At 47.5% G+C, this 12087-nt stretch overlaps 1 long non-coding RNA gene across 1 annotated transcript in view; it reads right to left on the reverse strand.

Moving 5' to 3' along the window:
* Window positions 1-7789: 7789 nt before the first annotated feature.
* Window positions 7790-12087, reverse strand: part of LOC143990280 (uncharacterized) — a 39423-nt gene continuing 35125 nt past the window's right edge. The window contains exon 2 of the long non-coding RNA XR_013277259.1: window positions 7790-8097. This is a non-coding gene — a long non-coding RNA (uncharacterized LOC143990280). The remainder of the gene's footprint in view (window positions 8098-12087) is intronic.

Below are 12087 nucleotides of genomic sequence, written 5' to 3' on the forward strand. Positions count from 1 at the left end.
AACTATTTTTTGTTATAACAAATTAAATTAAAGAGAGAGAGGGAGGATGAGTGACAGAGAGAGAGAGAGAGAGAGAGAGAGAGAGAGAGAGAGAGAGAGAGAGGGGTGGTGAAAGAGGTGTGAGGGGTAAGGGGGGGAGGATGAGAGAGAAAGGGGGGATGAGAGAGAGAGGATGCACATGAGCATGTGTGGGATTGACATCAACGCAGCCTGGCAAGGCAAGTGACCAAAATCACAGAACCCAGAAGGAAGACCGGGTGAAGATGGAAGTGCCCCGGGCCCCGCCGGATTGATCACAGCACAGCACTGGAGGGCTCAGTCTGACAATTTAAGTGTACCCTAATATGCTTGTACATTATGGCATAACCTACCCCAGGGCCTCTAAAAAGTAGTAATGTTAGAAAAGTTTACTACCGCTTTAATATCACAGGAGCCTCTCATGGGGCCCCCTACTGACCCTGTGGCCCTTGGGCAGTGCCTAAGTGCATAGTTGTCAACATTTCAAAAATAGTTTCAGGGACTCTTTTTTTACAAGTGCTATATTTAGAGTAGCTGACATCCCCCGTGTTCCTCTATATATCACAATAGTAATTACAAAATTAAATAAGTACTAATAATGGGGCAGAACAAATATGAGGACTGTGAGATTTCCTTTAGTTGAACTGACAAAAGTGTGCCCATTCTAGAGCTGGTAACATTGAGGATATTCAGTATAATTTTAAAGAACAGTTTTTGGGGGTAAGAGGCACAGGGGAGGAGTATGGATGGTATAAAAGTGGGAAGTATGTGAAGGTGAGGGAGAGGAATGTGGAGGGTCTAACAGTGGGCACTATGTACATGAGAGGAGTGCAGAGGGTATGGCAGAAGGCACTATGTACAGGAGAGGAGTGTGAACGGTATGACAGTGGGCAGTATGCACAGCAGAGGAGTGTAGAGGGTATGAAATTGGGCACTATGTATAAGAGAAGAGTGTGGAGGGTATGACAGTGAACAATATGTGCAGGAGTGCGGAGGGTATGACAGTGGGCACTATGTACAGGAGAGAAGTGTGGAGAGTAGGACAGTAAGCAGTAATTATAGGAGAGGAGTGTGGAGGGAGGGTATGACCATGGGCACTATGTATAGGAGAGGAGTATGGAGGGTATGACAGTGAGTAGTATGTACAGGAGAGGAGTGCGGGTGGTATGACAGTGGGCACTATGTATAGGAGAGAAGTGTTGGAGGTATGACGGTGGGCACTATGTATAGGAGAGGAGTATGGAGGGTATGACAGTGAGTAGTATGTACAGCAGAGGAGTGTGGAGGGTATGACGGTGGGCACTATGTGTAGGAGAGGAGTGTGGAGGGTACGACAGTGGGCACTATGTACAGGAGAGAAGTGTATGACAGCGGGCACTATGTACAGGAGAGGAGTGTGTAGGATATGACAGCGGGCGTTATGTATAGGAGAGAGGAGTGGAGGGTGTGACAGTGAGCAGTATGTACAGGAGAGAAGTGTGGAGGGTATGACGGTGGGCACTATGTATAGGAGAGAAGTGTGGAGAGTATGACAGTGGGCACTATGTATAGGAGAGGAGGATGAAGTAATCTGGGAAGGAAAAATTTAAAGGTTTGTGGAAGGATGTTTAGGGACTGCGTAGTGGTTAAGCGGGCCATACATGGATTGAAATTACACCAATTAAGCAGAGACCAGCCATAGTCGATCTATGTATGGGCTAGCTTGTTTTACACAAGTCAACCGATTAACCAACTTGAGTACAACCAGCCTGTTAGGTTTTCCCCAAAACAATCAGTGCTGCCAGCTATAGTTAGCAACACTAATCATTGTACTCACTGGCAGAACACAATAACACCGCGGGAGTGATCGCCTCATTCACAGGTCAGCAGGTGAGAGGGTGTGTGGGGACAGGCTGGGGAGAGATACTAGTCAGTCCCTGGGTAGGCTCTGGTTAGTATCAGAGCCAGATACACACAGGTTACATACGCCACGATCGTTAGAGCGAGAGCAATAATTCTAGCACTAGACCTCCTCTGTAACTCTAAATATGTAACCTGTAAAAAAATGTAAAGCATCGCTTAGTACACAACAAAAAATTGTGCTAACTTGTTTTTTTTATGAATGAAACAGTTTCTTTAAAAAAAAAAGTTTGAAAAATTGCTGTGCAAATGTCGTGTAAAATAAAAAGTTGCAAAGACCACCATTTTATTCCATAAGGTGTCTGCTAACACAATATATAATGCTTGAGGGTTCTGAGTCATTTTCTAGCATAAAAAATGATGATTTTTACATGTAGGAGAGAAGTCTCAGAATGGGCCTGGGTGGCAAGGGGTAAATTATCATAAGTAATATACAAATAATTATTATAAGCTCTGTGAGGTCATCCTCTCAGTCTGCTGCAGTGTTCCAGCTTGTATTTAAACTGGCCGCTCTGTATGTAGCTTCTGACAGGCTGTGCAAGGAGCCCCGTATCTCCGGAACCATAGATGATAGCAGCCCCATATTTTAACCAGTGCTGGAGCGGGTCTTTAGCTAACTACCTCCCAAATGTGGGGTTTCTGTGACTCCTGATCGCCGAGCTACAATCCTCTAAGTCAATCTTTTTTTTTTTTTTTTTGGGGCAAATGGGCCTATCTTGAGAAAGGGGCCTGGAGCTGCAGCTCCAATAGCCCCTCTGTTAATCCGGTCCTGGCTGGCACGGAACTTGCTAATGGTTACTTGGCCTGGGGAGGGGAGCGACAGGCGCGCTCCCCATGATGGCCAATGACTGGCCAGACCAGGTCCACATAGAGGGTAGGGTAACTGGCAGAGGAGGGGCCTAATGCTCCGCCTAATCTCCTCTGTGTGACCAGCATCATCTTCTCCTCGGAGTATGGCCTGTGATGTCATGTGACGTGATGAGGAGAAGAGATGAGTCACAAGAGACTAGAAAGAATGGATGAAGGGGAACCCCCAGGCAGCAGCAGGGATTAGCACTGCAGCCTAGCAGGTACTGATCTTGATCATCATCATCATGTACTTGTGTGCCTGGATTCCATCCCACTGCCAACTGCCAAGAGAAGCAAGCAGCCAATCAAATATAGTGCTGAATAGGATGAAATAAATATGCATAGCCATTGATATAAATAAAGTGATTTGTGCAACAGCAGGTACTACTTCTATTTAAAAGTAGTACCTGTTGTTGCACAAATCACATTATTACACTTTAATTATGATATCAATGACTATGCATATATTGATTTAATCCATGTTCAGCACTATTTGATTGGCTGCTTCTGCTTGGCACACACGCACAATTGCACATGATGATGACGAATTAAAGTCATCATTATGTGCGGTTGTGCGTGTGTGCCAAGCAGAAGCAGCCAATCAAATATAGTGCTCAATATGGATTAAATAATAAAATAAAATTAAATAAATAGATATCATAAATAAAGTGTAATAAAGTGATTTTGTGCAACAAGCTCAATAAACTCTCCACATTCAGTGAAAGTTCATGTACTGAAAACTTTGCACTGAATGTGAACAGTTGCTTACTGGGCACTTAAACCCCCCTCAGTCCCAGACCAATTTTCAGCTTTCAGCGCTGATGCACTTTGAATGACAATTACGCGGGCATACAACACTGTACCCAAATGAAATTTTTATCATTTTTTTCCCACAAATAGAGCTTTCTTTTGGTGGTATTTAATCACAAAAAAAGATGCAAAAAAAAAAAAAAAAATCGTGTTTAAGGGTCCTTTCACACGGGGCGGATCAGTTCTGATCCGCCCCGTGGATATCCGTTTGCTCAGCGGGGATCACTCCGCCGATCCCCGCTGAGCAGGGAGATGACAGCTCCGTCTCTGCACACTGCGCAGGGACGGACCTGTCACAGCGCCGCTCTCCCCTATGGGAGATCGGATGACGACGGACCGCAGTGCCCGTCGTCACCCGATCCGATCCGCAGACGGATGGAAAAATAGCTTTTTCCTCCGTTACACTTTTTCGGATCGGAGCGGGTCGGATGTCAGCGGACATGTCACCACTGACATCCGACGCTCCATAGAGCTCTATGGAGCACCCGTTCAGGTCCGCCTGAAAAACTGACAGGCGGGCCTGAACGGGACGTCAGTGTGAAAGAGGCCTAATAGTTTGTTATAAAATTTAGCAAACAGGTAATTTTTCTCCTTCATTGAAGTGCGCTGATGAGGCGGCACTGATAGGCTGCACTGGTGGGCACTGATAGGCTGCATTGGTGGGCACTGATAGGCATAGTTAAGGCAGCACTAATAGGCACAGATAAGGTGGCACCAATAGGCACAGATAAGGCAGTACTGATGGGCACAGATAAGTGGCACTGATGGGCAAAGATGGGCACGGATGGGTGGCACGGATGGGTGGCACGGATGGGTGGCACTAAGGGGCACTGATAGGTACCACTGATAGATGGGACTGATGGGCACTGATAGGTGGCACTGATAGGTGGCACTGATGGGCGGCACTGCTGGGCACTGATGGGCACTGGTAGATGACACTGATGGGCATGGATATGTGGCACTGGGGTGCAGCACCGTTGTTGAGGCAGATTGTGGGCACTGCTGGGTGGCACTGACGGGGGGCACTTATGTTTTATTAAGGTGGCACTGGCAGGGGGCAGGTGGGCACTGGCAGGGGGCAGGTGGGCACTGGCAGGGCTGGCCGTGATCGGGACTGATGTCCCGATCACGGCCGCCGGTGATCGGCTCTTTTTTTCTCTCCTCGCGCTGTCAGCGCGAGGAGGAATAATAGCCGATTACCGGCTCCGTTGCATCACATGATCAGCTGTCATTGGCTGACAGCTGATCACGTGATAAGGGGTCGGGATCGACCCCTTGCTCGGATCAGTGATCAGGCGAGTCTCATAGACTCGCCGATCACAGAGCGCGCCCCTCAGGGCAATAGACGTAGTCCCGGCAAAGGAGGTCCGCGCTGTAGCCGTCATTCGGCTATAGCGCGGATCTCAAGTGGTTAATGACAATGGGCAGACTGTCCCATCGGGCACTGTCCGAGGGCCTGGGGCCATTAGGGGGGCACCATAAGAGGCTCTGCAAGACTGCAACACATACAGTCTAGCACGGGAAATGGCTGTAATAAGACCTCTCACGGCGCACTGCTCCCTGCCGGCCCCTCCTTTCCTCCCATCCACCCCAGGTGCTTGTACTGTACATTAAATCAAGAGAGGAGGGGCTGGTGGGTAGCAGCGTGCCGTGAGAGGTCTTATTATTACTGGCATCAGGTGAAGCTGTGTACTTTTCATTTTTTACAGGAGTCTAGAGACACCAGGGCTGCCACCATTGAGGGGGGGGGGGAGGGTCAGCCAGTACAGATGTAGGGGGCCCAACAGGACACCCCATGATAGTCTCCTGGTCCCCCCACAGTGTCTCCCTGTGTCCCCACCCCCACACAGTGTCCTCCCCCCCACCGGCATTCCCCTGTGTCCCCTGTCCGCACTGCATCCCTCTCTGTCCTCATCACACTGCGTCCCTCTGTCTGTCCCCAGCGTCCCTCTCTGTCCTTATCACACTGCGTCCCTCTCTGTCTGCCCCCAGTGTCCCTCCTTGTCCCTGGCATCCCTCTCTGTCCTCATCACACTGCCTCCCTCTCTGTCTGTCCCCAGCATCTCTCTCTGTTCCCAGTGTCCCTCCCTGTCCCTGGCATTCCTCTCTGTCCTCATCGCACTGCCTCCCTCTCTGTCTGTCCCCAGTGTCCCTCCCTGTCCCTGGCATCCCTCTCTGTCTGTCCCCAGTGTCCCTCCCTGTCCCTGGCATCCCTCTCTGTCCTCGTCGCACTTTCTCCCTCTCTGTCTATCCCCAGTGTCACTCCCTGTCCCTGGCATCCCTCTCTGTCCTCATCGCACTGCCTCCCTCTCTGTCTGTCCCCAGTGTCCCTCCCTGTCCCTGGCATCCCTCTCTGTCCTCGTCGCACTTTCTCCCTCTCTGTCTATCCCCAGTGTCACTCCCTGTCCCTGGCATCCCTCTCTGTCCTCATCGCACTGCCTCCCTCTCTGTCTGTCCCCAGTGTGCCTCCCTGTCCCTGCTATCACTCTCTGTCCTTGTCGCACTGCCTCCCTCTCTGTCTGTCCCCAGCGTCTCTCTCTGTCCACAGTGTCCCTCCCTGTCCCTGGTATCACTCTCTGTCCTCGTCGCACAGCCTCCCTCTCTGTCTGTCCCCAGCGTCTCTCTCTGTCCACAGTGTCCCTCCCTGTCCCTGGCATTCCTCTCTATCCTCGTCGCACTGCCTCCCTCTCTGTCTGTCCCCAGCGTCTCTCTCTGTCCACAGTGTCCCTCCCTGTCCCTGGCATTCCTCTCTGTCCTCGTCGCATTGCCTCCCTCTGTATGTCCCCAGTGTCCCTCCCTGTCCCTGGCATCCCTCTCTGTCCTCGTCGCATTGCCTGCCTCTCTGTCTGTCCCCAGCTTCTCTCTCTGTCCCCAGTGTCCCTCCCTGTCCCTGGCATTCCTCTCTGTCCTCGTCACACTGCCTCCCTCTCTGTCTGTCCCGTGTCCCTCCCTGTCCCTTGCATCCCTCTCTGTTCTCGTCGCACTGCCTCCCTCTCTGTCTGTCCCCAGTGTCCCTCCCTGTCCCTGGCATCCCTCTGTCCTCGTCGCACTGCCTCCCTCTCTGTCTGTCCCCAGTATCCCTCTGTCCTCGTCGCACAGCCTCCCTCTCTGTCTGTCCCCAGCGTCTCTCTCTGTCCCCAGTGTCCCTCCCTGTCCCTGGCATCCCTCTCTGTCTTCGTCACACTGCCTCCCTCTCTGTCTGTCCCCAGCATCTCTCTCTGTCCCCAGTGTCCCTCCCTGTCCCTGGCATCCCTCTCTGTCCTTGTCGCACTGCCTCCCTCTCTGTCTGTCCCCAACGTCTCTCTCTGTCCCCAGTGTCCCTCCCTGTCCCTGGCATTCCTCTCTGTCCTCATCACATTGCCTCCCTTTGTATGTCCCCAGTGTCCCTCCCTGTCCCTTGCATCCCTCTCTGTCCTCGTCGCACTGTGACCCTCTCTGTCGTCATCGCACAGGGGCGCAGTTTCAGTGCTTGCCATAGGCGCCATTTTCACGAGATACGCCTCTATACTAATGGGGTTAAGAATCTTCACTCAAAAAATAAATAAAAGCTCACTTCAATTATCTAATCATATGAAAACCTAAATTCTGTTTATTTCATCTTCACATGATTGGATAATTGAAGTGAATCTTCACTTTTTTTTGGGGGGGGGGGGGGGTTAGATTCCCAGCTTTTATAGTAAATCAGCCTTATCATAGTACACCAATACATCTTTGGACAAGTAAAACAAAAAAAAGTTCTATGTCAAAGAGGTGATTGTTGGTAGAGGGGCACTCCTTTGAGCACTGAAGATTGTGTGCCTAGGTTCCAGTGATAGAAATCAAAGCCTGTATACGCTAAATAGTTTCATTCAGATGGCAACACTCAGAATAAATATTTCTACAATGTTCTAGACCAGGGCTTCTTAACCCGCGTTCCCTAGAACCCTAGGTTTCCTCCAGAGGTTGCTTAGGGGTTCCTTGACCAATTTCTGCCTCTCAGATAAGTCCGCACTGACACCATTGATCTTTTTAGTTATCTGTAAGGAAGTAATTCTCCCCAATGACCACACGTGTAAGGAGCATTCTTCTCGCGGACCATCACACTAATGTATCATGAGTGGTAGATATAGTCATTTTTAGCAGGGGTTCCCTGAGACCGGAAAGTTATTTCAAGGGTTCCTCTGTGTAGAAAAGTTTGAGAAACGCTGTCCCAAACCAACACACACGTTAAGAGTTTTTATAATAAACCTTTCCATATTTAGTTATCAAGGCGACATTGAGAAGAGTTTGTAATTTGTGAATTGTACTCCAGTGTCTGTACTCTACAGATAGATACTGCCAGCCTCTGTCATTCCCTCCTGTAGAGCGTCAGCCAGCAGCACATGTCCTGTGAAATGGTAATCCCTGTAATGTGATCCGCAAACAAGTGCATGACGCCGGCTCCCGTTCTCCTCGCCTCACATGACCTCCATCTTCGCCTCTTTGTCTTGTATCCCCCCCAGGAGACTGGTCACAAGCTGGCTGCACACTTTAATTCATTTGCTGTTACAAAATAAAAAAAAAATCAGTCATGGGGTACAGCTCTTTAAAGTGGACCTGAACTCAAAAAGTACAGATACGTTATGTTATAGGAAACATGTAGAAGTGTCATTTGTGCCTAAATAGTGCCCTGAAAGATTTACCTTTTGTCTGGGATTTTCCTGAAAAAAAGCAGTGTACTTCCTGGTATGTGAGGGTGCCTTGTCATTCCTGTGCCTTTACCTACAGCATCATAGCTGTTTATCTGCATTGTGAGATCATCTAAGGCACTGGTCATCAACCCTGTCCTCAGGGCCCACTAACAGGCCAGGTTTGCAAGATACCTCAAATACATCACAGGTGATATCATTTGCTGCTCAGTGATTGCATGTATTCTAGTCTGCATCTCCCCAAGGTAATACATAAAACCCGGCCTGTTAGTGGGCCCTGAGGACAAGGTTGATGACCACTGATCTAAGGGACTGCTGCCTCTGATTGTTAGTCTCAGAAGATTTGGTGATGTTGCTACTCTACTGATTACTTACTGTTCTCCTTACTGGAGGTTCTGACACGAGGAAGCAAAACCCTGCCTCTACTAAGATGGTCACCAACATACAGTGACACAGTGCAGAACAAGGCATGTTAAAGAGGAACTTTATCTGCCTATTGCAAATTATTTTTTTCTTCCTTTTTAACTTCAGTGATATTTTATTCTAAATCAATATACTTACAGTCCAAGAGAATACAGCATTGTCCTCTTCTCTAAAATCTACTTCAGCCCCTGTCCTGCTCTGCCATCTTCCTTCTTATATCAAGGGGAACCGATTGTCTCTTCCTGGTTCTTGCAGCCAGTCCCCCTGAATGACACATAGCAGACAGAGATCTGGCACCATGCCTGTTTACATATTACTTTATGAATAGAGGATAGCAATATCCCTTCTGGGATATCGACATAACATATCCCAGGAGGCATTACTTTTCTTCCATTCATAGAATGATATGTAAACAGAAACAACGTCGGACAACACACGTTATGTGGCGCAGTCTCTGCTTCCTTCCCCCATGAATGGGCGAAGTAATTCCTCCTGGGATATTTGACTTTAGTATTCAAGGAGAGTGTTACAAGTGAATACATGTGGGGGCTAACCAAAAAGAAAAAGGTAAAAAAAATATATACAAAAAGATTTGTTTTTTTTGTTTTTTTTAATAGTGAAGGTGAGTAAAGGTCCGCTTGAACTCAGTAATGGGTAAAAGATCAACTACAGGGAGACCACTGACAATACTGGTGCCAATTTTTTGCCCTCTTACTGCTTTAGTTTGGGCACAACTTCCAGAGTTCAGATCCTTTTTCCATGTGACATACAATATTACACACAGCTGAGAAAAAAAAGCCTTTCCCCCAACTGAGATCTCGTTATGCTGCATACACACGACCAAACTTTCCCTCAGAATAAACTCTGACGGTCTTTCTGACGGAGTTCCATCCGAAAGGACTTGCCTACACGCGATCCCACCAAAGTCCGTGCATTTCAAACGCAATGACGTACGAAGTGACTAGAAAAGGAAGTTCAATAGCGAGTAGCCAATAGCTGCCCTTGCGTCGTATTGGTTAGTCGGACTACAGACAAATGGTTTTCCTGATAGGAATTGATTCCATCTGACAGATTTAAAACATGTCCTATTTCTAGGTCCATCAGACGTTTTGAAAAAAAGTCAGCTGAAGCCCACACGATCGGAATATCCAATATAATGATTCCGTAGGACCTTTTCTGCTGGAAAGTCCGGGAATTAGAGTTCCATCTCAGATGGGAAAGGCTTTTTACAGATGAGTACAATATAGTATGGCACATGTGTAAGATGAAACATAAACGTCACATGTATTTGTTTTTTGAAAAAATGGCAGTTCAGGTTTCTGACCTGTGAATTGGACACTGTGCACTAATCTAGGAGAACTGTGCACACTGACAGAGTAATGCCTGGATCCATGCTGGAGCAGTTCATGGTGGATTGATGTTTTGGCGTTTTTGACCACCTATAATCTAGTGGTCCAGTTGTGAGGGTAAGAGGCTTGGCTCACTCTGGTGTTGATGGAAGATTACTGTTCACCTTTTAATCAAGATTATTGGGTGCCTCTCTGGATTGATGAAAGTTTTCTTTGTTACTAAAGAAATTTAAGTGCTGCATTTCTCTATTTATTGCTTCTATAATGCTGCACATAGAAAAGCTACAATGAAAAGATTTTAAAACCATAGTACAAGAAAAGATTGCCCTGGCAGGGCGGTAGGGTTACTTTCTCAGTGTTACAGGGACAAGGAGTTATACTTAACTTACCCCTCTCCTCCAAAGTCTTTTCTCTAGGGCATTCCTCCCAACTTTTTGAGATGGAAATGAGGGACACATAACAGCCAAAGTATGCAGGCATAGGACACACCCATTGCCCCACCCCCTTAAAGGAGAATTGTACAAAAAAAAATTGAAATTGGTGAAACCCACAAGTGCTTTTTTTACCACTACTATTCCTTTATATTGGCTTTTGGAATTTACAATTGCAGCAATTTAGAAATCAGATGAAAGGTTTAGCGCTGGAAATCTATTTTTGATAGATAAAAAGGTGCATTTTAAATACAGCTATATAGATCAGACCAAAATGAGGGACAAGTGAGGAGGAATGAAGGACAGAGGGACATTGCTCCAAATCAGGGACAGTCCCTCCAAATCAGGGACAGTTGGGAGCTACTGTATGTCTCTAAGGTGCTCTTGGCTGCAGTTTTAAGCCTGCGACCTCCACATAGTCCTGCATTGTACATGATGATGTCGTCAAGGGATGCCCACAGGCCGAAGCAGAGGAGAGGAGGGCACCAGTAAGGTACAGTAACACAGCCTGTACACCCTAGACCCAAAAAACAGTTAACCCTTGCCATGAATGGGGGGGGGGGGATGTTGGGGTAGTTCAAGGGTTTTATTTTCTTGATCATGGAGTTGGCCTTTAGGGAAGGAAGAAACCCTAAAGAAAATCTGTGACCAAGGTGTATCCTTCGTCTTGCATGGTCCTATAGAGCCCCACCATAGCTACCTATGCATGCTTGTTCTTGTTAGAGAACTACAGCCCAAATGTGATAATGTCTCTGAGAAGACAACACTCAGAAGGTAGGTCTCTGCTCCTCCTCCAAAGGAAGTGAGTGACAGCAGGTACTAAGGCACTAACAGTGCCATCGCATCAGCCATATCTTAAGAATGAAGGGGGACTTGTGCACTGGTGCTGCAAATGATGGCATATATAGTCCTGAGGAGTGTGACTAGTGAGGTTATGATTGTGCACTCTCCAACCAGAAATTCAGGGAAGAAGGGCAGAGGAAGCATGAGACAATGGCTGTAAAAGATGACAATGCAAAGGTTTTTAGACATGTTTCTGAAAATAATCACCTATTATCGTGTGCTATATTTGTCTACACCAAAATTTCTATTCTAAAAAAAGAAGGCTTTATTACTACTTTAACCACTTGCTTACTGGGCACTTAAACCCCCCTCAGTCCCAGACCAATTTTCAGCTTTCAGCGCTGATGCACTTTGAGTGACAATTGCGCGGTCATACAACACTGTACCCAAATGAAATTTTTATCATTTTTTTCCCACAAATAGAGCTTTCTTTTGGTGGTATTTAGTTACAGCTCGGAGTTTTATTTTTTGCTAAACAAACAAAAAAAGATGCAAAAAAAAAAAATCATGTTTTAATAGTTTGTTATAAAATTTTGCAAACGGGTCATTTTTCTCCTTCATTGAAGTGCGCTGATTAGGCGGCACTGATAGGCTGCATTGGTGGGCACTGATGGGCTGCATTGGTGGGCACTGATGGGCTGCATTGGTGGGCACTGATAGGCTGCACTGGTGGGCACTGATAGGCATAGTTAAGGCGGCACTAATAGGCACAGATAAGGCGGCACCGATGGGCACAGATAAGGCGGCACTGATGGGCAAAGATGGGCACAGATAAGATGGCACGGATGGGTGGCACGG

The sequence above is a fragment of the Lithobates pipiens genome, unplaced genomic scaffold (assembly GCF_037356315.1).
Source record: "Lithobates pipiens isolate NorthernLeopardFrog02 unplaced genomic scaffold, aLitPip1_a1.2 Scaffold_18, whole genome shotgun sequence".
Lineage (NCBI taxonomy): Eukaryota > Metazoa > Chordata > Amphibia > Anura > Ranidae > Lithobates > Lithobates pipiens.